Genomic DNA, 27,257 nt, shown 5'->3' on the forward strand with positions numbered 1-27,257 from the left:
ATCGAACAGATTTATATATCTATTTATTAGTGATATCATCTTTTTATCTTATATGTTTCATTAAAATATTAATATAGTTATCTTATATGTATTAAATAAATTTTTACATAATTGATATTTATTTGTTATAATATTAATAATAGGAATAATATTAATAATGATGGTACTTATAATAATAATAATAATGTACTACTAATATTAATGTTAATATTGATAATAACATGGTAATGATAATAAAATATACAAAATTCTTAATAATGAAAGTAATAATAATAGAATAAAAAGGTTATATTATTTTTACAATAACCATACCAATTTTGATAAAAATTCTTAATACTAATAATACATAATAATAATGCTTGTTAATAAATGTTTTAATGTTAATAATAGAAATAATAATAATAATGATGATAATAGTAATAATAATAATAATAAAAATGATATTAATAATAATATTAGTGATAATAATAATAAAATGCATTATTTTGTAATAATAATAATAATAATAATAATAATAATAATAATAATAATAATGATAATGATAATAAATGTAATAATAATAATAATATACTAAATATAATAAATATACCAATCAGTATCTTTGTTTCTGTATCCAGTCCGTTAACAGCCCAAGCAACACAATCGGCCCAACATGCTCTTAATTAATCCAATGATACAACCGGCCCAACCTAAAACAAATAAATCAAGGGATTTACGGTTGGAAAAAAAAATGAAACAAATCTTCTCAAGTGGAGTTGTTAGGGTTTTGACAGAGAAATAAAAGAGCAGCTCGATCCATATTCTCTATCGGTTATCATCATCTATCGTTTCATCATCCGCCATCATCGGACGTTAATCATCATCAAATCATTAGGTCAATCAATCGAAAATCATCGCTTTGATGATGTTTGTCGACAGAGTAGGAGCAGGAGTAGGTTGATTAAAGCATCCACACAATCAATCGATTGAGTAAATGTGTTAATTGAAACAGAAGAATCGTCATAGTAGGTAATCGGTTCTTTATATCTTCTTAACTCTTCATCTCTCTCTCTCTCTCTCTCTATATATATATATATATATATATATATATATATATATATATATATATATATATATATATATCCGGTACCTTTTAATTGAATCAAACATAAAAGGTAATAAATGGTGTTCTTGAATTGAAATTTTCGAGTAGCAAATAGAGATAAACAGATGCAGTTATGTGTTTAATAACTAACAAGGGTGATGATAGCGATGGTTATTTGATGGTGTTCTATCAGAAAAAGAAAAGGAGCAGGAAAGGGATGCAGTTGTAAACAGGTTCGATGCTTTTGGGTTTTTTTGATAACATAACAATCACGATTAGCAGTAGCAGATTCGATTAATAGAATATTATTCCAGGTTTTCTTGATGTTGTTCGATCAACAAGCAGTAATGGTGCTTGTTCAAGACAGAAGGTAGTAGCAGCAATAAACAAATGATTGGATAATAAGAGTTGTTTTGAGAAGTGGTGTTATTTTGAGTTTGAACAAGCAATAGAAACCAAGATGTGCAGCAGCAGTAATTAGCAGCATTCAAGGTGAAGTTGCAGGGTTTTGGTAATGGTTTGATTTAACAAATTTATAGGTAGTATGTTCAATTTGTGATATATGTATGTAATCGTGTATATGTGTGTGGTTTGTTAATAATTAATCATGGTAGTTTGTGTGTGTGTCTAACAAGGAAATTGGTGATTGTTTGCTTATAACAGAAACTGATCGAAACACATGGTGCAGGAGGTAGTGGTTCACATGGTGGTTGAAGAAAAGAATTAAACCAGAAAGAAGCAAAAAAGGTATTTGATAGTGATGATTTGATTTATTAAAATGGTAATAAGGTAATAAACCTGCTGCGTAAGTCTGATATGGAAGTAATAACGATTTCGATGTTTGTTGATGTCTGTTTTGGCGAGTAGAAGCAGCAGAACAGGTAAGATTTAGTAGTGGTTATTAGGTTTAATCGAGTAGGAAAGGCAAAATAAAACGGTAGCAGTAGAAGCATAGCAGGCGCAGTAGCAACAATACAAGTATTTGCAGGTCTATGTAACATTTAATGGTGATGAAGATTTGTTTTCGTTGGATTCTTCATTTGATTGTTTAGAGCTGAAAACCATAATGGAAGTAGCAGCAATGAATTCGAAGATTGCAGTAGCAGATAGAATGGTTTCGTGATGATCTTTGATGGTGGTTTTTGAGAGTAAGATTGAATATATTATTATATAAGGATTGTTAAAGTGTGTGTGATTGATGAGTTTGAAGTGCATGATTTAATTGACATTTGTTTTGTGGTTCTAACTTAAAACAGAAGATAGAATATATAAGTGGGTTGTTAGTGTATATGTGCATGTATCTATACCTGTCATATTCCTAGGTACTATATATTGTAGATAAATTTATCAATCAACAATAGTGATTGAATAATGAAACAGTGCACTAATTGTCTTGATCTATCCATTTGTTACATGTTACCATCTATCCACATATATTTTAGTAAATTAATTAATAATTTATATGTTAATAAATAATAAACATGTCTAAATTCCATAGCAGCCTATTGAACCAATACTCTGACAACACTTTTAGCTCGGATATTATGTAGAGGTTCGTTGTTAATCAGTGGTGGATGAAAGTCTTTAGAAACATTCAAATTAAACTTCTCTAAATAATAATCGCAACGTCCATCGAGTATTACAATTATTAAATAATTATATTTGATATACACTCTCTATATATATATATATATATATATATATATATATATATATATATATATATATATAGATTTATTATCATAACAATTTAAAAATATCGAATCTTATTTTCTATTCTCAGTTCTAACGATTAAATAATATAATATTATTTTAAGTTATTATATATATACATATATTTATATTTATATTTATATTTATACGTGTACACATTTATTTACAATTAATGGTTCGTGAATCATCGGGAAAATAGTCAAAGTCAATTGCATATAAGAAAACAGTTCAAAATTTTTGAGACTCAACCTTATAGACTTTGCTTATCGTGTCGAAAACATATAAAGATCAATTTTAAATTTGGTCAGAAATTTTCGGGTCATCACAGTACCTACCCGTTAAAGAAATTTCGTCCCGAAATTTGAGTGTGGTCGTCATGGCTAACAATAAAAATGTTTTCATGACGAATATGAGTCAATAATTAAAGTTTTATCACCATCGGGTGATTTGAATAAAACAACTCAATTATTCGAAACGTACGAGTGAAATTATCACAACAGATTTGAAATGAAGAAATAGAGATTTGTCTTGACTTTTGACGTAGTCACGTTTGAATTCCGGAATTCAAGGGATTTAAAGGAAATCTTCAAAATCTAAAAGATTTAATTTTTCAGCGAATAAGGAAATTAAGATCTCTGATATTAAATGCGATTATCTGCCTCGATTGTTCTGTCGGATATTTCCATTATAAATTTACTTCTCCCGTTTTATTATTCTCACCATCCCTATACTTTGTTCCTTAATTCATACTTCTAAAGCTTATAAAGATGCTTAATCCAGTTCTGATCCTTGTCCTTATCCTAACTATCGCAACAATCATTCTCATTTTCCATCTTCCACCAGAGGAATCTGCTTACTTCTACTTTGCCCTTGGGATTATAGTGCTTTTAATTCTCCCATGTCTTTATGTTGCGATCAACATTGATATACACGGTTTGTAACTTCTGTGTTGTTATTGGGTTTTATATATTCCCTTATATTTCAATGTCCCTGCTTCTGTCTCCTATAATTATTGTCATCCACAGTTAATGCGCTCTCTTATTTGCTGCGATATATACCCCCTTTCTATTTCGGAGCTTCATGTTTTGATTTACTTTTCGCAAGTAACGGTCCAGAATTCATAGGTATGGAGTTTCGAATTATCATAATATACAAGGTAGAAAGGAAAGGTAGTAGCACGATTTGTTTTGTCAAATTACCCGAATCACTGAAAATAGAACTATCAAGAATATATTTTCTTGATATGTTTAGAAGTTAAGCATAATGAAAGAGTTATGTAACATGGCACATGATGACGTTATGATCTGTGAATCATCACGTCCCATTAGAAACTCAGCATGACTTACTGTAATATAATCACATTGATCAAGTGTCATTATATTATACTAACTCATGCATCAGTTCCCAACACTACTTCAAAAACATTCATATTTTAAATTCGAAAGTTTACAGAATATAGAAACTACCAGTTTCTATATGATGTAACACTGATAGCACGAAGAGATTAATGATTTCAGATAAGATTAGTTATGAAAATATATTCAGAAATATCAAGGATATTTATAATGAAAGATACGATAATATCTCGAAATATCTAAGATCAGAGAATGATAGAAACTATTGTCCGCAAGGGTTTAGAGTAAGGAGCAAGATATTCACTAAAGACTTTAGCAAACATTGAATCTGTTGGATTCTTTGAAGTCAAACTTATTCTTTGTGATTTATCCACGGCTTTTTTCATAGTTTCGCATAATCTGCTTTTCGGTACTAAATTTTCTCTTGAATGTTTCCAATATAATGATACACAGGAAGCACAAAGAGGTATATAATTTCTGACGAGAATATTTATGAAAATATCCTCAGAAATATCGAAGATATTGATGATGATATTTTGGAATTTCTAAGTTCGATGGTTGATGAAGAAAGATTTTCCGCAAGATTTTAACATGGGTACGGAGCAAGATATTCGTTGAAGGTTTCATCGGATCCAGAATTACCTGGGTTCTTTGAATATATGGTATGGTCCTTGTATTTGACCTAGATCTCCTTCATGGTTTGCTCAATCTGTTTTTCAGTACCAAATTTTCTATCGAGCGTTCCTAACACCCCCTTCTTTATCGTCAAACTCTTGGCTGTTTAGACCATCTACAATTTTTCTGTTTCTTCTGCATTTAAAGCTACGATATCTGAATCATCGGTTATCAATCCGAGGTGGTTTCAGGAGAATTATGTTTTTAGATGATTAAACGCTGATGGTTATATGGTAGAATATAAATGTTCTCCAGTAACAATAAATGGGCACTCTTATATATCAAAGTTACAACAAGGTTTGTTGAATGAAAAGTCCATGTTGATTTGTTGGAGCTGTGACAAAATTGGCTAATTTTAAAAGGAATTGCATGGTTATTTTCGGTAATAGCAATGCTGAAGGAGCTAGCACAGATGCGTTTTAAACGTTTACTCAGGTCCCGAGTATTTTTCAGGTGCATAACTATATGCATAAATCTTTTCTTCCGTGGATGAACTGCAGTTGGTTCATCCTTTCGATTGAGGTGTTTTCAAGAATCATGAAAGATTTGAACGCAGATTAGAATTGTCAAGATACAAATGAGGTTTAAGAAGAAATCAAGTGGCAAACTTGAAGAATTGTTTAGTTTCATATGTTATAATCAGTATTTTAATTCCTTTTAATTGTCCAATGTTGATAGTCCACAGTTACTAGTCCACAGTTAGCATTTCAATAATTCATATATAATATTCGAATTAATTAATACGTGTCGTGACCCGTATACGTCTCAGACTCGATCACAACTCAAACTATATATATTATTGTAGAATCAACCTCAACCCTGTATAGCTAACTCCTGCATTACTGCATATAGAGTGTCATATGGTTAATCCAAATAATATATATAGATGTGTCGATATGATATGTCAAAACCTTGTATACGTGTCCCGATATTTAAAGTGCGTAAAATAAATAACAGAAATTAAATGACGATAAATAAAATTGCGAGAATTTAAAATTGTGATAATTAAATTGCGATAAATAAAGTGTAATCAGTTAGCTGGGAACAATTAGTTAGGAACAGTTAGCGTGAATTCTTAACAAAATTTCTCATAGTTAATTTGTTTGTTTCTAACAAATTTAATTTTGTCAAATGTTTCCTTCATTATGCCACTTGATTTTTGATAAATCAAAATCCAAATATGAAATTGGATGAATATGGTTATTCTGTGGTGAACGGATACGTATATCGGTGGATGTAAGTAGGATAGTAAATGACTGTTGAAACAGATTCGAAGAACGTACAATGTAACTTATTAATGTGAAATTTAAATATTCCTCGGGTATTACCTACCCGTTAAAATATTTTCACCATTAACAGTTTGTACAAGAGAATTTTTTTTTTAATTACAATCTTTATGAAAAAATATATATATACATATATATTTTCTTCAGATTTAATCATGGATTTAATGAGTCACTATGATATTAAACTCATTTGATTTACCGTTAGAATAAGAATATATAATCTCTAAAACATTAGAGATTACATAGTCACCATGACGAACGAAGATAAATGATATAGAACGATTCGCAGGTTGATGATTATTCTCGAGGTACATAATGAGATGTTGAGGTGTATGATGTTGAACTTGGATTGTTGGTGGTACTGGTATTGATGTTGGTGCTGGTGATGTTGCTGAAGCTGGTACGTTTTGCACCATATTCTCCAAATTGATTACTAGAGCGCGAAGTCCATTGACTTCTTGTATTACTCCGGGATGATTGTCGGTCGGAACGAGCGGATGAATAAGATTCAGAATTGTGGATAGAATATAATCTTGTCGAGTTACCCTGGAAATGAGACTGAAAATGGTGTCTCGAACAGGTTCACCGGTAAATGCTTCAGGTTCATTGTCAAGAGATGAATTCGGTTGGTGGAAGGGATTGCCTTCTGTGCGTTTCCATTAATTAAATCGACTATGAATCCATCAGATGAATTGGGGATGGATGATTGGTTGTTTCATTCTAGTGTCGTTGCTTTCGGAGCTTAGATGACTATCCATTCTGAATAACTGTCGGAATAACTATCGGAATAGCTGTCGGAATCCGAGGAACTCGAACTTGTCGAGGGATTCATCTCGTACGATCAGATAAAGGATTTTCGATAAGAAATAGATTATAGGATATAGATTAGTACCCTGCAATATGTAATTTACATATGTATATATAATACCAAAATCCCATAAGTTACAGAGGAATCTACGGAAGTTGTCAGGCAAAGTCTACAGTAACAGATATGCTAAGATATGAATTAGCAGATACACTAAGATACGAATTTTGTCTATACACTATTCATGCAATTATTGCAGTAATATGTGTCTAGACTAAGAATGATAAGCAGGTAATTTTCTAAGGATGATAAACAGATGATTTCCGACAAAAATGATAAGCAAAACTTTTGACATGCAGACACGGTCGAAGTCCAGACTTACTAAAGCATCTTAATGACTATCAGTTAGGCACACTAATGCAAGACCTGGTTCACTAAGAGTACCGCTCTGATACCAACTGAAAGGACCCGTCCTAATCCATCCGGACGAAGTCCATATCGATTATAAACGATTCACAATAGTTGATTACATCGCGAGATACTTGACCTCTATATGATACATTTTACAAACATTGCATTCGTTTTGAAAAGGAAAACTTTCATTACATCTAAAGTTGACAGACATGCATATCATTTCATAATATATCCAACTATAATTGACTTAATAATGATCTTGATAACTCAATGACTCGAATGCAACGTCTTTTGAAATATGTCATGAATGACTCCAAGTAATATCTTTAAAATGATCAAATGCACAGCGGAAGATTTCTTTAATACCTGAGAATAAACATGCTTTAAAGTGTCAACCAAAAAGTTGGTGAGTTCATTAGTTTAACATAAATAATCATTCTATAATTTTAATAGACCACAAGATTTCATATTTCCATTTCTCATAAACATACGTCCCATGCATAGAGACAAAAATATCATTCATATGGATTGAACACCTGGTAACCGACATTCACAATATGTATATAAGAATATCCCCATCATTCCGGGATCCTCCTTCGGACATGATATAAATTTCGAAGTACTAAAGCATCCGGTACTTTGGATGGGGCTTGTTGGGCCCGATAGATCTATCTTTAGGATTCGCGTCAATTAGGGTGTCTGTTCCCTAATTCTTAGATTACCAGACTATATAGGGGCATATTCGATTCGATCATTCAACCATACAATGTAGTTTCGATTACTCGTGTCTATTTCGTAAAACAGTTATAAAAACAGCGCATGCATTCTCAGTCCCAAAAATATATATTGCAAAAGCATTTAAAAAGGGGATAATGAAACTCACCATACTGTATTTTGTAGTAAAAATACATATGACGTCATTGAACAAAAGTAGGGTTGGCCTCGGATTCACGAACCTATAACATTATATATATATATATATATATATATATATATATATATATATATATATATATATATATATATATATATATATATATATAGTAACACGTATAATTGTAATCGAACAGATTTATATATCTATTTATTAGTGATATCATCTTTTTATCTTATATGTTTCATTAAAATATTAATATAGTTATCTTATATGTATTAAATAAATTTTTACATAATTGATATTTATTTGTTATAATATTAATAATAGGAATAATATTAATAATGATGGTACTCATAATAATAATAATAATAATAATAATAATAATAATAATGTACTACTAATATTAATGTTAATATTGATAATAACATGGTAATGATAATAAAATATACAAAATTCTTAATAATGAAAGTAATAATAATAGAATAAAAAGGTTATATTATTTTTACAATAAGCGTACCAATTTTGATAAAAATTCTTAATACTAATAATACATAATAATAATAATGCTTGTTAATAAATGTTTTAATGTTAATAATAGAAATAATAATAATAATGATGATAATAGTAATAATAATAATAATAAAAATGATATTAATAATAATATTAGTGATAATAATAATAATAAAATGCATTATTTTGTAATAATAATAATAATAATAATAATAATAATAATAATAATAATAATAATAATGATAATAATAATAATAATGATAATAAATGTAATAATAATAATAATATACTAAATATAATAAATATACCAATCAGTATCTTTGTTTCTGTATCCAGCCCGTTAACAGCCCAAGCAACACAATCGGCCCAACATGCTCTTAATTAATCCAATGATACAACTAGCCCTACCTAAAACAAATAAATTAAGGGATTTACGGTTGAAAAAAAAAATGAAACGAATCTTCTCAAGTGGAGTTGTTAGGGTTTTGACAGAGAAATAAAAGAGCAGCTCGATCCATATTCTCTATCGGTTATCATCATCTATCGTTTCATCATCCGCCATCATCGGACATTAATCATCATCAAATCATTAGGTCAATCAATCCAAAATCATCGCTTTGATGATGTTTGTCGACAGAGTAGGAGCAGGAGTAGGTTGATTAAAGCATCCACACAATCAATCGATTGAGCAGATGTGAATTGAAACAGAAGAATCGTCATAGTAGGTAATCGGTTCTTTATATCTTCTTAACTCTTCATCTCTATATATATATATATATCTATCCGGTACCTTTTAATTGAATCAAACATAAAGGGTAATAAATGGTGTTCTTGAATTGAAATTTTCGAGTAGCAAATAGAGATAAACAGATGCAGTTTTGTGTTTAATAACTAACAAGGGTGATGATAGCGATGGTTATTTGATGGTGTTCTGTCAGAAAAAGAAAAGGAGCAGGAAAGGGATGCAGTTGTAAACAGGTTCGATGCTTTTAGGTTTTTTTTGATAACATAACAATCACGATTAGCAGTAGCAGATTCGATTAATAGAATATTATTCCAGGTTTTCTTGATGTTGTTCGATCAACAAGTAGTAATGGTGCTTGTTCAAGACAGAAGGTAGTAGCAGCAATAAACAAATGATTGGATAATAAGAGTTGATTTGAGAAGTGGTGTTATTTTGAGTTTGAACAAGCAATAGAAACCAAGATGTGCAGCAGCAGTAATTAGCAGCATTCAAGGTGAAGTTGCAGGGTTTTGGTAATGGTTTGATTTAACAAATTTATAGGTAGTATGTTCAATTTGTGATATATGTATGTAATCGTGTATATGTGTGTGGTTTGTTAATAATTAATCATGGTAGTTTGTGTGTGTGTCTAACAAGGAAATTGGTGATTGTTTACTTATAACAGAAACTGATCGAAACACATGGTGTAGGAGGTAGTGGTTCACATGGTGGTTGAAGAAAAGAATTAAACCAGAAAGCAGCAAAAAAGGTATTTGATAGTGATGATTTGATTTATTAAAATGGTAATAAGGTAATAAACCTGCTGCGTAAGTCTGATATGGAAGTAATAACGATTTCGATGTTTGTTGATGTCTGTTTTGGCGAGTAGAAGCAGCAGAACATGTAAGATTTAGTAGTGGTTATTAGGTTTAATCGAGTAGGAAAGGCAAAATAAAACGGTAGCAGTAGAAGCATAGCAGGCGCAGTAGCAACAATACAAGTATTTGCAGGTCTATGTAACATTTAATGGTGATGAAGATTTGTTTTCGTTGGATTCTTCATTTGATTGTTTAGAGCTGAAAACCATAATGGAAGTAGCAGCAATGAATTCGAAGATTGCAGTAGCAGATAGAATGGTTTCGTGATGATCTTTGATGGTGGTTTTTGAGAGTAAGATTGAATATATTATTATATAAGGATTGTTAAAGTGTGTGTGATTGATGAGTTTGAAGTGCATGATTTAATTGACATTTGTTTTGTGGTTCTAACTTAAAACAGAAGATAGAATATATAAGTGGGTTGTTAGTGTATATGTGCATGTATTTATACCTGTCATATTCCTAGGTACTATATATTGTAGATAAATTTATCAATCAACAATAGTGATTGAATAATGAAACAGTGCACTAATTGTCTTGATCTATCGATTTGTTACATGTTACCATCTATCCACATATATTTTAGTAAGTTAATTAATAATTAATATGTTAATAAATAATAAACATGTCTAAATTCCATAGCAGCCTATTGAACCAATACTCTGACAACACTTTTAGCTCGGATATTATGTAGAGGTTCGTTGTTAATCAGTGGTGGATGAAAGTCTTTAGAAACATTCAAATTAAACTTCTCTAAATAATAATCGCAACGTCCATCGAGTATTACAATTATTAGATAATTATATTTGATATACACTCTATATATATATATATAGATTTATTATCATAACAATTTAAATATATCGAATCTTATTTTCTATTCTCAGTTCTAACGATTAAATAATATAATATTATTTTAAGTTATTATATATATACATATATTTATATTTATATTCAAATTTATATGTATACACATTTATTTACAATTAATGGTTCGTGAATCGTCGGGAAAATAGTCAAAGTCAATTGCATATAAGAAAACATTTCAAAATTTTTGAGACTCAACCTTATAGACTTTGCTTATCGTGTCGAAAACATATAAAGATCAATTTTAAATTTGGTCGGAAATTTCCGGGTCATCACAGATAAACCACTATGACCAAAAAATATATTTTCTCAATTCTCTTATTTACTTTTTTTAGTGTTTAGGTTTTTACATATACTATTAGGCATGGATTTGTTGGTCGTTTCAACTGATAAAACGACATGGTTGTATTTTTTTCTTAAATCTCTTTATTTTTATTTTATCTTTGTTAAATACATTTCATTCTCTTCTATGAATATGGACCATTAATCATATATTTGATGATGATGATGTTAATATATCAAGTTTTTTTTTTTTTGTATTTTCAACTTCTTTTTGATTGTGTGTAGAGCTGCTATTTGAATGGAGAATGTGTTGTGATAGGATTCTGATCAGTTAACTAGCAAGGCATTTATAGGTATGCTTTTCACTAAATAATATAATTAATTGAGTTTTTTGGATTTCAGATTATTTACTGTTCGTGATGTTTTGGAGGTGTGTTGGACGGGGAAATTACCCGTGAGTATTGGACAGGTAAACTTTTGTACCCGTTGATGGGTCATGGATATGAAATATTCGCTACGGGTAACGTCGACCCGTAAATCCTTGATACCCGTTTGAAATTTCCTAAAATGAAACTGTGGATCGTAATACAATGAATTTGTGGTGTGCAAGTGAAAGTTGAAATGTTAGAAAAAACTTAGGAAATTAGATGCAAGAATGTTTTTATCTATTATTTGTGTGATTGTATGGCAATTATTTATATTTGTTAAATTCTGTTTATAAAGTTGCAATCTTTTTGCTTAGTATTCTGGTTATGTTAATCAGAGCTTATAAGTTTACATGTCTCATGTACACGTAATATGTTATCAATATTATTTCCATGTAGTCGATAAAAATAGGCATATGATATTACTATTTTCCCATGTTTCTTATTTGAAACTATTTTAGACACAGAAACGTATATAAGGATCTAGATGATCAGATGATGGGCGACAACGATTTTTGCTTGAACTGGACTTTATAGTTTGTACAGTTATCTGGCATTAAGTTTGTTTTATTTTTTAAACCCGCGGGTTTGTCCGCGGGTAATGGGTAACCGATGCTCACTGGCACGGGCAAAAAAATTAACCCGTATGGGTAGACGGGTATAAAACAATTTGACTGGCGGATCACGCGTAAAAGGATACCTACCCGTCGCCCGCGGGTGTCATCCGTAAGGACGAGTTTGGCGTTGCAATCAAATTAGACATCTCATAGCATGTTGCCATATTGCATTTTGTGTCTTTGCTAACATTATCTAATAGTAATTGAGAAGTGAACTGCTCCAACAACTCTTTTTTGGAGGCTGTATCTGAATTTTTTTTTTTAGGGAGTCAAAGACCGGAACACTAAAGGCAAGATTTGGAATTTGGGAAAGTCAGTCAACATGGTGAAAGTCAAAGTGTTAGGATGACTGGTCACATTTATTTACTCAAAGTTACTGTAAGTAAAAAAATGGGTGACAATATGGGTATGATATGGACTGGGCATTCTGTCATTGATATAAAAATAAAACAATTGTTTAAATGTTGTATTTTAAACATGCATTACTAATTATATTGTGAGTTGTTGATAACTTATTTTAAATCAACCGTGCAACGCACGGGCTCTTAGGAATTAGGACACTATTACCTAATCGTTCATCAACCATGATGATGCAGCCGTGATGATGCAGAGCGTTTGGCGATATATTAGGAAAAGACTATAGGGAAAAATAATGCACCTGCACGGATGCACGTGATGATGCACAGCGTTTGGCAATATATAGGGAAAAATATGGAATTCGTGAGGTATATATTCTTAATCCATTTTAAGCACACCTTAATCTTTTTAGCCTGTATCTTTGCAGCATCTCTAAACTATTTTTATTAGTGTAATGTAATGTTATTTTAATTAGATATTTTGATTTGAATAACATCATGTTTCATATTTTTTTATGTATAGTAGCAGCCATTTCGCATTAGCAGCAACCTTTAAACATCAATATCTTCCGAATCCAAGAATATCCAGAGCTCTGTCTACGTGACTGTTTTTGCTGCTGGGCTGACCTCTCATCATCATGGTCTTACCTTTTGCATCCAGTTCAATTGTATTTTCCTTTGATCATGAAGTAGCAGCCATTTCGTTGCAGCAGCAGCAGCGAGAAATTTGACAGGATAAGTAATTTTTCATTTATATTTATCAACATTATTACAGATAACCATGTGTAGGTCTAGCTCCTTTGTAAATATTATTAATATAGTTATTCGTTCATTTAAACTACACCACACAGAAAGCCATTCAGGCTACTATTTATTTTGGTCGTACTTTACCAGAATAGATAGTTTTGATACTCTCTTTATCATACCGTCAATTTATATAATATGTACGTTTCCCGTTTGTTTGATTAAGAGTAACCGTGCAACGCACGAGCTCTTAAAGGCTAGTAAATTAATAAAGGGTCTTCAAAAGATATGAAGAGCCCGTGGAGCTATAAAACGACCTCTCTAGTCAATTTACAATAATTTTATCCACTTGAATCACAAATGCCAAGCTAAACACTTGCTGAAAACACTACACTAACCCAAAAGTAAACATGTAAAAATGTTACATAAACATACAAATTGAAAGGATTAGAACATTATCCATGGACTTGAATTCCATATAGAAAGCTGATAAACGCGCCAGTCGCAAGCGGACGCCCATTTAAAAACCTTGAAATTGATCGCCCTTGCTAAAGATGCCTAACACAAAAATTCCCCCCTATAAAGATCACTATATTCCATGCCAACCATATAGCCCAAATCTGTTAGAATATAAGTATAGCCCAGTCAAATTGTGTAGTGGCTCTGTCCATTATGTTAAATTAGGTGTAGGGTTCCATATGTAATCTATAAATAGTGCTTGAATAAATCATATAACTTACGGGGTTCTATTCTATAACATGATATCAGAGGGGTTTGATTCCGAGACCTAATAGGCCGCCTTGTGCCGTTGTCTCTATACCACCCGTCAAATCTATCTTATCTAATATATCTTTCGTTCTTTTCTTATCAAAACCTTAATGTGGTAGCCACCTCAAAATCACTGTCAAAGAAAGAAAAAAAAAACATTTTTTTTTTTGAAAGTCCAATAGAAATTTTTATAAAATAGAAAGAGATACAACTTGGCATATTAGATAATGACATTTACAAAGGGAAACAGATGCAGAAAAAACTAGAGAATGATAGAAATATGCAAACTAAAGACTGAACATTTATCCTATATCGTTGAATGAGCTCGGATTTGTCAACCATTGCAGCCAAGTTAACGAAAGTTTTCTAGAACGATTTGAGATCCATTCGAAAGATTTGATTTGGCGTAACGAATAATAATATTTTCATTATTTTCCATTCCCAACGCAATCCTCGTGTTTTCTTTTCCCAATCTCACACATAGCCTACCAAATTTAATTTGTTTATCCACAAAATGCTTTTACTTTTTGTTTTGTTTTTGTTTATTAGCCTACAAAGATATCCTTACCACCGATCCATTATTTTATTTCATAGCCGAAATGTTTGTGGTGATCAGAGGCTCGGTTGCGCTACGGATACCTAGATGTTTTGTTTATCATTATTATTATTATTATTTTAGTTGCTTATAAGATAATAATCGGCGTGGGGATGAGCCGCCTAGCTTGACTAGGTTTCAAACCTCGAAAAAAAAGAGAATATAGTCAAAAAAAAATTATTTGCAGCATTGATGAAGATTGTTATCGTCGAAAAAGTTCTCTGCCCTCTGCTCAATCCCTAGGCAAAGCAAGCCACAACGTATAATAAAAACGTTACGGAAAAGGAAACGCAGTCAAGCAAGACGCAACCAAATCAGCGAATATTAGTCCATCCAGTGCCACAAATAAGAAAAAAAAAAGTTATTTTTCGTTTATTTTGTTTATTTGTTAGTGTTTTTCTTACAGTCCGAACTTTCGCGATTTTGCCGTTCGGACTGCGGGGGAGTGTTAGAATATAAGTATAGCCCAATCTAATTGTGTAGTGGGCTCAGTCCATTATGTTAAATTAGGTTTACGGTTCCATATGTAATCTATAAATAGTGCATGAATAAATCATATAACTTACGAGGTTCTATTATATTATATTATATTATTATACTTATATACTAAACCTCCTCCAAATTTGGTCGTTTTAACGAGTTGTCGCTTTAAGTTTGCGTTCACACTACAAATGGTCCTCCAACTTTCGCACAAATTACACAACAACCCCTCAACTTTACACTTTTTCAGGGGTAAAAAACGTAAATTTATAATTTAATTAAAATAAAAAAATCTTACTCCACCCGAATTTATAACGGGTCCTATCTTCTCGCTCGGTGCGAGTTAAATTTTTCCGAGGCCACCGTTCAACTCGAAAAAATCTCACGAACCCAACGGGACTAACTATATGCAAAACGGACATCGTTAAAAAAACACTAAATAACGGGCCCTATATTCACGCTCGGTGCGAGTTAAATTTTCCCGAGACCACCGTTCAACTCGAAATAATTTTACGAACACAACGCGACTAACTACATGCGAAACGGACATCGTTAAAAAAAATAAATATTTCGGGTTATATTACATACATATATATACATATACAACACGACTAACTATACGCGAAACGGACATCGTATATCCAAATTGGACCGCGCGTCGAATACAACCGCAGCAACGCGCGGTCAGATTTTTTCTAGTTCTATAACAAAATCAACGTCTGCACAATACGTTTGCTTTGATAAAATCATAAAGGTAAAGGCAATTTTAAGTGTAAGACCCACCCTTGCTGTGCACCTTCTAATCTTGAGGATGTTCCATGAAAAGTATGATTGATCCAACTTAAATTCATAAATGTTTGCAAATTGAATTCAAATTAGGTTGTGTGTGTGTATTTTTTTATTTTTTTAACATAGTTTCTTGACTCGCCAAATATTGTAATTTAAAATGGTTAATCATTGAACCCACCATACAACCTTTCTCAATGTTTTCGAGGCCGCGGGTATTCCGTGGAGCTAACCTCGTGTTTTCGATTTCTTAGATGGAAACTCCTCGGCCGCCATTTTATCCATCAAAATGCTAAAGTTATGAAGTTCTTCCTTACAAGTGATTTCAGTATTCGTATCTGCCACTGCTTTCATGTTATTTTCTGAAATAGTGACTGGGATCGATCCATGAGCATCACATGTTTTGATCTAACTTATCGTGTCAATGAATTTTCAGCCCTTTCTTGATCACTTAGTGTTGCAACTTTATTCAAAGTGGACTTAGACACATTGGCGTTGTTGATGGCGAGTTTCATTTTAACACCTCTTTTACGAATAGCCTCGCATTCGGCTCGACACTCTTTATCGATGCATTGGTTTTTATTATGATCTACACTTGATGCGAAGGTTATTCTTCAAACAAGCTTAAATTATTTGTAAATCATCAATCATCAATCATCAATAAGTATAATAGCAGAGTGGCAAGAATAGTGATGGGCTGATGTCAGAAGTAAGTATAATAGCGGAGCTGGAAGAATAGTGATGGGCTGACGTCATGCTGACGTCAACAATTTTGTCTTTTAGTGGTATTTTTTTAAGAAATGTTTTTTTTCGACCCAATAATTTGGCCCAACGGAGTGGGTCGTCGGACCTCCATCGAGTTCAGAATAACTGCCCACTCTTTGAAAATATGGCAAACTTCTAAGTGGGTATGCGCATATACTATTTGGAAGAATCGAAATTGTAAAGTTTATTGCAAAGGCATATGGGACACATCTACAATTCTTAACGACATTCAATTAAAAAGCTTCCAATGGATTTCCAAAAGATAAAAAAATTCGAAGCTTGAATGACACCAATGGCTAATAAACCCGAGATTTTTCGTTTCACCATCTAATACGCGTACGGGTGTGGGCTAAAGACTGGTCACTATTTTTTCCCGTTTACATTTCATACTAATAGATCAACATGAAACATTGTATATATAGCCTGCAACTTCGTTTTGGGAGCAACATTTATGTGTTTGCTTCTCTCATGTTTTGTAATATTCGTTTGGTGATTCTTAATGAAAATTTTCTTTTCAAAAAATATAATAACAATAATAAATTAACAGCAAAAACAAATGAAAAGTAACATTTCATGTTTTAGTATTATTATTTTATTATCATTAATCATTATAATTTTTTTATTATTTTATTCTTTATTACTTCTTCCATCTCATATTAATAGTTCATCTTTCATTTTTGATTTGTTTTTATATTAATAGTTTATTTTTATAAATAGATAGAATAATTGGTTAAATTTTTTTATACATTTATTTTATTTAAGTAAAACAAAAATGTAGATAAAAATAAAGAGTAAAACTGAAAATTAGACAAAAAATAACAGTTGCTTTTTCTTAAACTATATATTTTTTGTTTAGAGACTATTAAATTGGAATGAGAGTATTATTATAGTGTTATTATTTTAGTATTATTTTGAATTAATAATTGAATATGCTAATAACGTGTGTATTAAAAAGTTATAAAAAATTACGAATCTATAATGAATAATTTTATATGAATACCACAATAATTTGAGATTTCAAATTTAGTTTAGCTGACATAATAATAACAATGTACATACAAATAAAACGTCTTCACTAATCAACTTTTCAGACTACATATTCTCCTTAGATGTTCGCATATCAATCAATCTTTAGATAGAAACATTTAGACCATTTGTAATGCAGCGTGGTGACTCCGAAATCACCAACATCACGCCACCATCGCGCCACTATGCGGCGTGATGGTAGCAAAACAGGTCTGGCGCCATGAAAGCATCACCGGGAAGAAGAAGAGCGTGAGGGATGTTTGAGCCAATCGGATGCTGCCATTTTTTTTAGATCTCTGTTTTCATCTTCTATTTTGTTTTCATTTTCTATTTTGTTTTCATCTTCTATCTTGTTTTCATTTTCTATTTTGTGTATTATTTAATTGAGATGAAGAATGAAGATCCGGCGACTGAAATCAAATACAGAGTATGAAATTGAAGATGATGAGATATTTAGAATATTTACAAAATTAGTCCATAGACTATGTATTGATTTATATAAATAGATTGTTTATTTGTAGTTTAGTCCATAAAGTTTTATATTTTGTAAGTATATGATTTTATAATTTATTAATTTTATATTTGTGTATTTAAATTTACTCATATTTTATATAAATTATTTAAATATTAATTACAGTAATAAAATAAAATTAAATGATACATAACTTATTAAAAAAATGAAAAAGAAAATAAAAATGTGACACCAATATAATTATTCTATCACACAACCATTACCTCATATAACTACAAACTTCATCACGTCATCATCTTTGTCAAATCACCACTATACCCCACAAAAACACTTATTACACCCATCACGCCGATCACCATGGTCTAAAAAAACTAGCATCACCTAATTTTGCATTTAACTTTTGTGATTTTCTAAAAGCAAATAAGCTAACTTAATCTAGCTGAAACCTCAAAATTGTAGCGTATATTATCAGAAAAGAAAGTATTGCTTTTAAATATAAATAGATAAAAAATGGGTTAACAAATCATATAAAACCTTAATTATAAAATAATCATTATTTTTATTTATATATGTAACATACATCATCAAGTCGATAATTATTCGTTACTAATTACTCACAAGTCATAACTGAATAACTGAATGATATCATAACTGCATGTGTTACAATATACGAGTACATACACAGAAAACAGTAAAAAGTTACAATATAGTACAGCAGCCTTGACGGTCGTATGGTGGTGGTGGCGGAGGATGGTGATGAAATACTGGTGGCGGTGGTGGAGGGTGGTGATGAAATACTGGTGGTGGTGGATGGCGGTGATGAACTACTGGTGGCGGCGGTGGAGGGTGGTGATGAAACGGTGGTGGAGGGTGGCCGTGAAGTGGTGGTGGAGGGTGGCCGTGATGGGGTGGAGGAGGGTGGCCGTGATGCGGTGGTGGTGGGTGATGTGGCCCTGGTCCGTGCATCTTCTTATGTATTTCACTAAGATATTAATTAATTATTGGTTGTTGTTTTTTAAATTTGTGAATGTGAAATGAAAGACGTAATCTCGAAGAGGTAGGTATGGGAATGAACAATGAAGTAGGGGATTTATGTGGTGATAGTTGGATAAGGGGTCGGTGATTGTGACACGTATTATGATGTTCGCATTACAAAAAAGCATAAGAAAAGTAAGAAGGCGGTCTTTAAACCTTGTTTAAAATTGTAAATAGAAAAGTTTTAATATTTTGGTTAAAGGAGGCGGTCTTTAAACCTTGTGTAAGATTGTAAATTGATTTAGATAATACTTTATGTTGGTAACGAGGTGTACACCTCTTCTTCTATGAACGGTTTAGCCTATTCAGAATCGGTTCCGGTGTCGGGTAATGTTGTAGGATCTTCGGTTGATTTTAAGGCGATTGCTTTCAAGTTTGGTACGATTTGGTTTCTTCGGATTCGTCCACGGGTGATGATGTTTTGGGGTCGTTCCTTCCTCCTGATCCCGTGAGCGACTCTATAGCAGCTTTCTCCAAGGTCATGGATAATATGGTTGACGTTCAAAAGGGTGTCGTTTGCAACTCTAGCGAGCCACCTCCTGATTCGGAACGCGTTAGAAAACCGAGGAACTGAAGAAAGAAGAAATTGACTCACCAAGAGGAGATGGATAACTTTGGCGTGTTTATTAAAGACGCTTGATTGATTTTGTGGGTTGTAGGTGGTTCTTTCGGTATTTAGATGGTCTTAAATTTCTCGGTTGTCGTCTAGATTGGTTTTCATATTTACTTCCTTTTCGAATTTTTGTATTTTTCGTTTTTGGGCCTTTGATCATGTATGTTTTTGTGTTTGCGAGCTTAGTTTTGTTTGTTAGCTCGGTTCTTAGTTTGTAAGTTCGGAGAAGGTTTCATTTTTTAGATAAACCTTCTTTTTAGTTATAAAAGTTTTCTCGTTTTTTCGCCGAAAAAAAAGAAATTTTTTTATTGTAGGTAATATATGTAATGGTCCGTGCATTGCAGTGGAATATTTTAACGTCTTTTATGAAACTAATATTAAGCGGGAACTGCGGGGAAAATTGGGGAAATAAAGGGGACCGAAGGACTCGAACTCCGATTCTTACGTTTACAAACTCATGAACTTACCATTTGTTCTAGTCATCTACTTGATATAATTAGTTTGGTTTGTTTATATAATATATATATATATATATATATATATATATATATATTGGTAAAATCAAGAGGGAAGTAACCAATCGGGGGGAAGCGGGGAGAAGCAAAATGTTTTTTTTTCGTTTTTTGAAAAAAACTTTGTTCACGAACATTATAGATTGGATGAAAATATGAACATTTAATAAAGACACTTTGTGATAAATGTTTTTATTTTGGCGGGAAAACGCTCGAAGAAGTAATATATAACAATTATCATGTTTTTCGAGCGTATGTTGAGATTTTAGATATTAGGGTTTATAGGGTTTAGATATTAGGGTTTAGAAATTTAGAGTTTAGGGTTTAGATTTAGAATTTAGATTGAGTTTTTAACACGAACGGTTTAGAGTTTAAGGTTTAGGGTTTGAGGTTTGGGGTTTGGGGTTTTGGGTTTAGGGACTAAACCCAAAACACCAAACCCTAAACCCTAAACCCTAAACCCTAAACCCTAAACCCTAAAATCTAAATCGAGCTAAATTTTACTTCACAAAACATGAAAAAAACGTTAACATTCTTCACGATCAATATTACCTTGAATGTTATTTTTGTCGATCGTTTTTCCGCCTAAATAATAACATTCATCATGAAGTGTCTTTTCTAGATGTTCATATTTTCGTGTGATCTTGATGCCTGAAAAAAAAATTCTAAAAAAAACAAAAAAAATTATTTTTTTGATTCCCTCCGTTTCCCCCCGATTGGTTACTTCCCAATATAGTTAGTTGTATTTTGTTCTTAAATTTATTTCGAGTTAAACGGTGATAATGGAGAAATTTAACTCGCGACGAAAAAAACATAAATTCCGTTAAAACTTTGGGTGAGTTTAATTTAGTAATAAACAAGATTAAGGGGTACGCGCTATGCGGCTATGAATTATTGATGGCTATTATTTATACATTACGTTCGGTATTATACGGTTCAACGTTTACCATCATAGGTGTGACGACCCGGGAATTTTCGACCAAATTTAAACTTAATCTTTATATGATTTCGACACGATAAGCAAAGTCTGTAATGTTGAGTTACAAAATCTTTGAACAATTTATATGGATTCAATTACCCTTTGACTATTACCGACGATTCACGAACAATTGTTTGAAAATAAATATATATATATATATATATATATATATATATATATATATATATATATATATATATATATATATATATATATATATATATATATATATATATATATATATATATATATATATATATATATATATATAGATGTAAGTATTGGAAATAATAAAAAGGTTATTGTATCATTAGAAGTAAAAATGTAAAATAACATGATAAATAAGTTATCATTAGGATGAATTTATATAATAGATATATGATATTATTATGAATTTATATAGATATATATGTAAAAGATTTCTAATAAAAATTATTATAAAATATATTAAATATCCAATAGATGTATTCATATAATGTGTGATATAATTATCAATAATTGTAATTACAAGTTGTATTATATATATAATTATAAGATAAAATATAGTTACTATATTAAAATTATTATTATTAAAATAAATATTGATATTAATACAAGTATTATGAATATCATTATATAATATATAATTCGATACAATTAAATTGATATACTATTATGGTTACTAAAAATAACCATTTTCATTTAAATTTTTTTTATCATTATTACTTTTATAATTAATAATTATTTGTATTATTTCCTAATATTGTTTTGCTAGTAATATTTTGATTATTAATAGTAATATTTTTATTATTATTTCTGATATTATTAATATAAGTATTAATGTTTATTAATAAATGTATTATTATTATTATTATTATTATTATTATTATTATTAAATTTTTATAAAAATAGGGAGAATCAAATCAGTTACCCATTTATATCATTCCTGTTTCCAATTTTTTTGTTTTGTTCTCCAACTTGGTACAGATCATAATCAACCGTACCAATTTATTCCAATCATGTACTATTTTTATTTTTTTCTTTCTTTCTTAATATCTTTCCTGATCGATTTTTTTTGTAATTGTCGGAATTTGTTACGAGTACCTTTCAATCACTAGTAAGAACTGAAAACAAGATATATATCCATCTGTATTTGAGATAGAAGGAAAACTAAGAAATTCAAGAAATATTACGCCAACCCCTGTTTCTATTTTTATTTTTTAACAATTTCGAATTCGAATGAATTTCCAAAAAGTATAAATGCAGTTTTGTTAGGATTCTCACACTCAATCTTTCTGCAAAGTTTTACAATCCAATTCATCTTAACGAACTCGAATTTTCGAGTCAAAGTTTTGAATAAAAAAAGTCAACAACTGTTCTTCATTAAAATTCGAACTTGTTTTGAAGTTTCCTGTTAAATTGTCGATTGTTAAAGTTTTTAGGAGTGATTTGAAACACAATTTGTGTAACATCCTCAATCGGGCCTAGATGTAAGATTACTAAAGTACCCTTAAGTTAGTATTGTGGTACTATGTGCTTTTATTTTTATTTAATATTTATTATTAAATAATGATGTGGTTAGGACCAGTTTGTGACAAGGGTCACAGAACAGGTTTGTTTATCTAATTTGGACTTCGTTTGGGTTGCCAAATGATGTACGAAAGATATCAGATAACTGATAAATACCCGTGTGTTGTGATGTATGAGTTTTAAGACTCATAAGTGTTTGGTGGGAGGGTTATTCTTCCATTTTCTAGAAAATTCCCCAAACCCACCAGTTCACTCACCTCTCCATCCTATCAAACCCTAATCTTCAAATCAAGGTCTTGAGCTCAATTAATCATAGCTTCTTGTTCTCTGTGATTTCGTGATCATTTTAAGGTAAGCTTCTCATAGATTCATGTAGTGATTCTTGCTCAAATTGGGTTTTTGTGTTAGTTTGTACAAAATGAGTAATTTCGGTTAAAATGGCTTGATTAAGTGTTATTTGTGTTAAAATCTTGTGGGTTTATGATCCTAAGTGTTTAGTGTACAAGATGTGGTTGGTTTTGAGGTCGTAATTGAGCTCTAGAGCAAGAATTGGATGAATTTGGTTGAAACCCGTCACTTTGGTAGCTGCTACTGCAGATGAACTACCCTCGGCCGATGGTCTCTGTCCATCGACCGATGGAGTGAGACGATCGGTCGACGGACTAGACGATCGACCGATGGTGGAAGTCCTTCGACGAACGGTTGAAAATTTAACCACCGGCCGATGGTGTAGTCCACCGGCCGATGGAGTAGTGACGATCGGCCGATAGTCTCTGACGATCGACCGATGGTCTTAGATAGTGAAATTTTTACTAAGTGTTGATTTCTAGCCGTTATGCTGTCCGTTTGTATTTTGAGATTTTGATGTAAATTTCAAAAGTGCATAAGTGTTAAGGAGAAAAATTTTAGCGGACAGATTTTCTGACAAAATTTCTATATTTGTGTTATTTGGTGTTTATGGACATAAACTAACTCGTGTATATGTATTTCTCAGGAGAAAAGGAGACAGAGAAGGTTCAGTGATTAGATAGCTGAACACCTTCTCATTTGCTGGTAATCGGTGAGTGGGACTAACTGTGGAATTTAGTATAGAGTAGCATGTTATATTATGACTGCCATGCTAGTTAGTTGTACTTATTGATACAGTTAGTTAGTTTATTGTGATGACTGCATGTTAGTTGATGCTTGTCTGCTGGAGCCCAATGCGTCCCTATTGTGTGGTAGCCTCGGTAGGAGAGATCAACCTGCGGGTTGGGTTCCTCTGTGGTAGCCTAGACAGCCGTGGTGTATATATATGTGAATGACGCGTCCGTCGCGTGTGGATTATGTATATACATACGGTGGTGGAGGAACTTCTGGTAAGCCCCAGCCCGATCAACTGGTGGTTAATGGTTTGGCCGAGCTGCCAGAGTCTCTGTAGACGACATTTGGGTGATGTTTGTGTGTTAGCTCTTTGTGACATGATTAGTATAACTGTTCTGTATACTATTGCCTGTGGTTAGTCGTACTCACTTAGCTTCGTGCTAATTCCCCTCCATCTCCTCCCTGCAGGTTATTAGCTTTTGTAGAGATGATGCTTTTGGAGAGAAGACGGGGCATGCTGATGTTATGTTTGACAGGAGCCAACTCTGATGTGTCTTTTCCTATAAAACTAAACTTTTGTTGAAACGTCACGTGACACCATATGTATTAGTTAAATGCTAGCTGTCAACTGTTTTGGTTATGTAATTATGATATGTTTATATTATTATAATGGTTTAATTAACGTTAATGCTTCCGCCACGTATTTATAAAAAAAAAAAAAAAAATCAGCGGTGTCACAATTTGTGTTATAACCTTTGGCCAAAACATTCAAAACACAATTTGAAACACAGTTTTTAGGAGTCATTTTTTTTAAAAAAACCGTAGGCTGCTGTAGCAGCACTTCTATTTCATTTTTTTTTATTTTTTTTTGTTTTCAATTGATTTTAACATTTGATAGTGATTAATTATTATTATTTGAAGTATATAAATCATTATCTTGATGAATTAAAACTTCTGGTCGAATTGGTTTGTGAAAAAGAAGAAGATGAAGAAGAACATGAAACAGAAACGTTATATAAATAATTGGGGATAGATTAATCTCAGAAAAGCAAGGCAGAGGGGTTGGTTAAGGTGTTAACGGGTTTACGAGTGGTCACGGGTTCGAGCCTCGTTATGGGCAATTTTTTTACACAAAGCATTTAAAGGGTATAAATCTCTTATTTTTATTTCTATTATCATCATTATTGGTATTATTATTATTAATGATTGTTATTACAAGTATTATGATTATTATTATTATTATCATTACTAAAGAATGTATTATTATTTTTAACATGACTAGGATTACTATTAGTATCATTTATTAGCTATTAGGATTATTATTATTATTTATCTAAGGATCATTATATAAATATTAGAATTATTATTATTATTATCAACATGTGTAAAATTATAAATATTATCATTTTTATTATTGTGATTACAAATATTAGTATAAGTATTAATTATGATATTACTACCAAATTTAAAACATTAATAATACTATCATAAATATGTTAATTATTATTATTTTATGAAAACAATATTTTTTACAAGTATTATTATAAATATCACTATTATTATTACTACAATTTTTATAATAATTATTAGTATAAGTAATGTTATTATTAATATTATCATTATAATCAAATATAACTTTTAATCGCTATATTATTAAGTCTATAAAAATATACTTATATGTAATATTTCATATAAGTATGAATATATTATGTTATCAATTTTTATATAAATAATAATTATTTTCAAATATATATACAAATGATATAGGTTCGTGAATCCGAGGCCAACCCTGCATTGTTCAGTTGTTAAATATCGTTATATGTATTTTTACTACAAAATACATTATGGTGAGTTTCATTTGCTCCCTTTTTAAATGCTTTTGCAATATATATTTTTGGGACTGAGAATACATGCGCTGCTTTTATAAATGTTTTAGGAAATAGACACAAGTAATCGAAACTACATTATATGGTTGAATGATCGAAGCCGAATATGCCCCTTTTTGCTTGGTAGTCTAAGAATTAGTAAACTGATCTACTAATTGACCCGAATCCTAATGATAGATCTATGGGCCCGACGAACCCCATCCAAAGTACCGGATGCTTTAGTACTTCGATGTTGTTTTATATCATGTCCGAAGGATTTCCCGAAATGATAGGGGATATTCTTATATGCATCTTGTTAATGTCGGTTATCAGGTGTTCAATCCATATGAATGATATTTTTGTCTCTATGCATGGGACGTTTATTTATGAGAACTGAAAATGAAAATCTTGTGGTCTATTAAAATGATGGAAATGATTATTTATGCTAAACTAATGAACTCACCAACCTTTTGGTTGACACTTGAAAGCATGTTTATTCTCAGGTATGAAAGAAATCTTCCGCTGTGTATTTTCTTATCTTAGAGATATTACTTGGAGTCATTCATGACATATTTCAAAAGACGTTGCATTCGAGTCGTTGAGTTCATCAAGATTAATATTAAGTCAATTATAGTTAGACATATATTGAAATGGTATGCATGCCGTCAACTTTCGATATAATGAAAGATTATCTTTTCAAAAACGAATGCAATGTTTGTAAAATGTATCATATAGAGGTCAAGTACCTCGCGATGTAATCAACTTTTGTGAATCGTTTATAATCGATATGGACTTCGTCCGGATGGATTAGGACGGGTCTTTACAGTTGGTATCAGAGAGATGGTCTTAGCGAACCAGGTCATGCATTAGTGTGTCTAACTGATAGTTGTTTAGATGCATTAGTGAGTCTGGACTTCGACCGTGTCTGCATATCAAAAGTTTTGCTTATCATTTCTAGTCGAAAATCATCTGCTTATCATCCTTAGAAAATTATTTGCTTATCATCCTTAAAGTCTAGACACATCTTACTGCAATGATTGCATGAATAGTGTATAGACAAAATTTGTATCTTAGCGTATCTGCTAATTCATATCTTAGCATATCTGTTACTGTAGACTTTGCCTGACAACTTCCGTAGATTCCTCCGTAACTTATGG

Source organism: Rutidosis leptorrhynchoides, chromosome 1 (assembly GCF_046630445.1).
Source record: "Rutidosis leptorrhynchoides isolate AG116_Rl617_1_P2 chromosome 1, CSIRO_AGI_Rlap_v1, whole genome shotgun sequence".
NCBI lineage: Eukaryota > Viridiplantae > Streptophyta > Magnoliopsida > Asterales > Asteraceae > Rutidosis > Rutidosis leptorrhynchoides.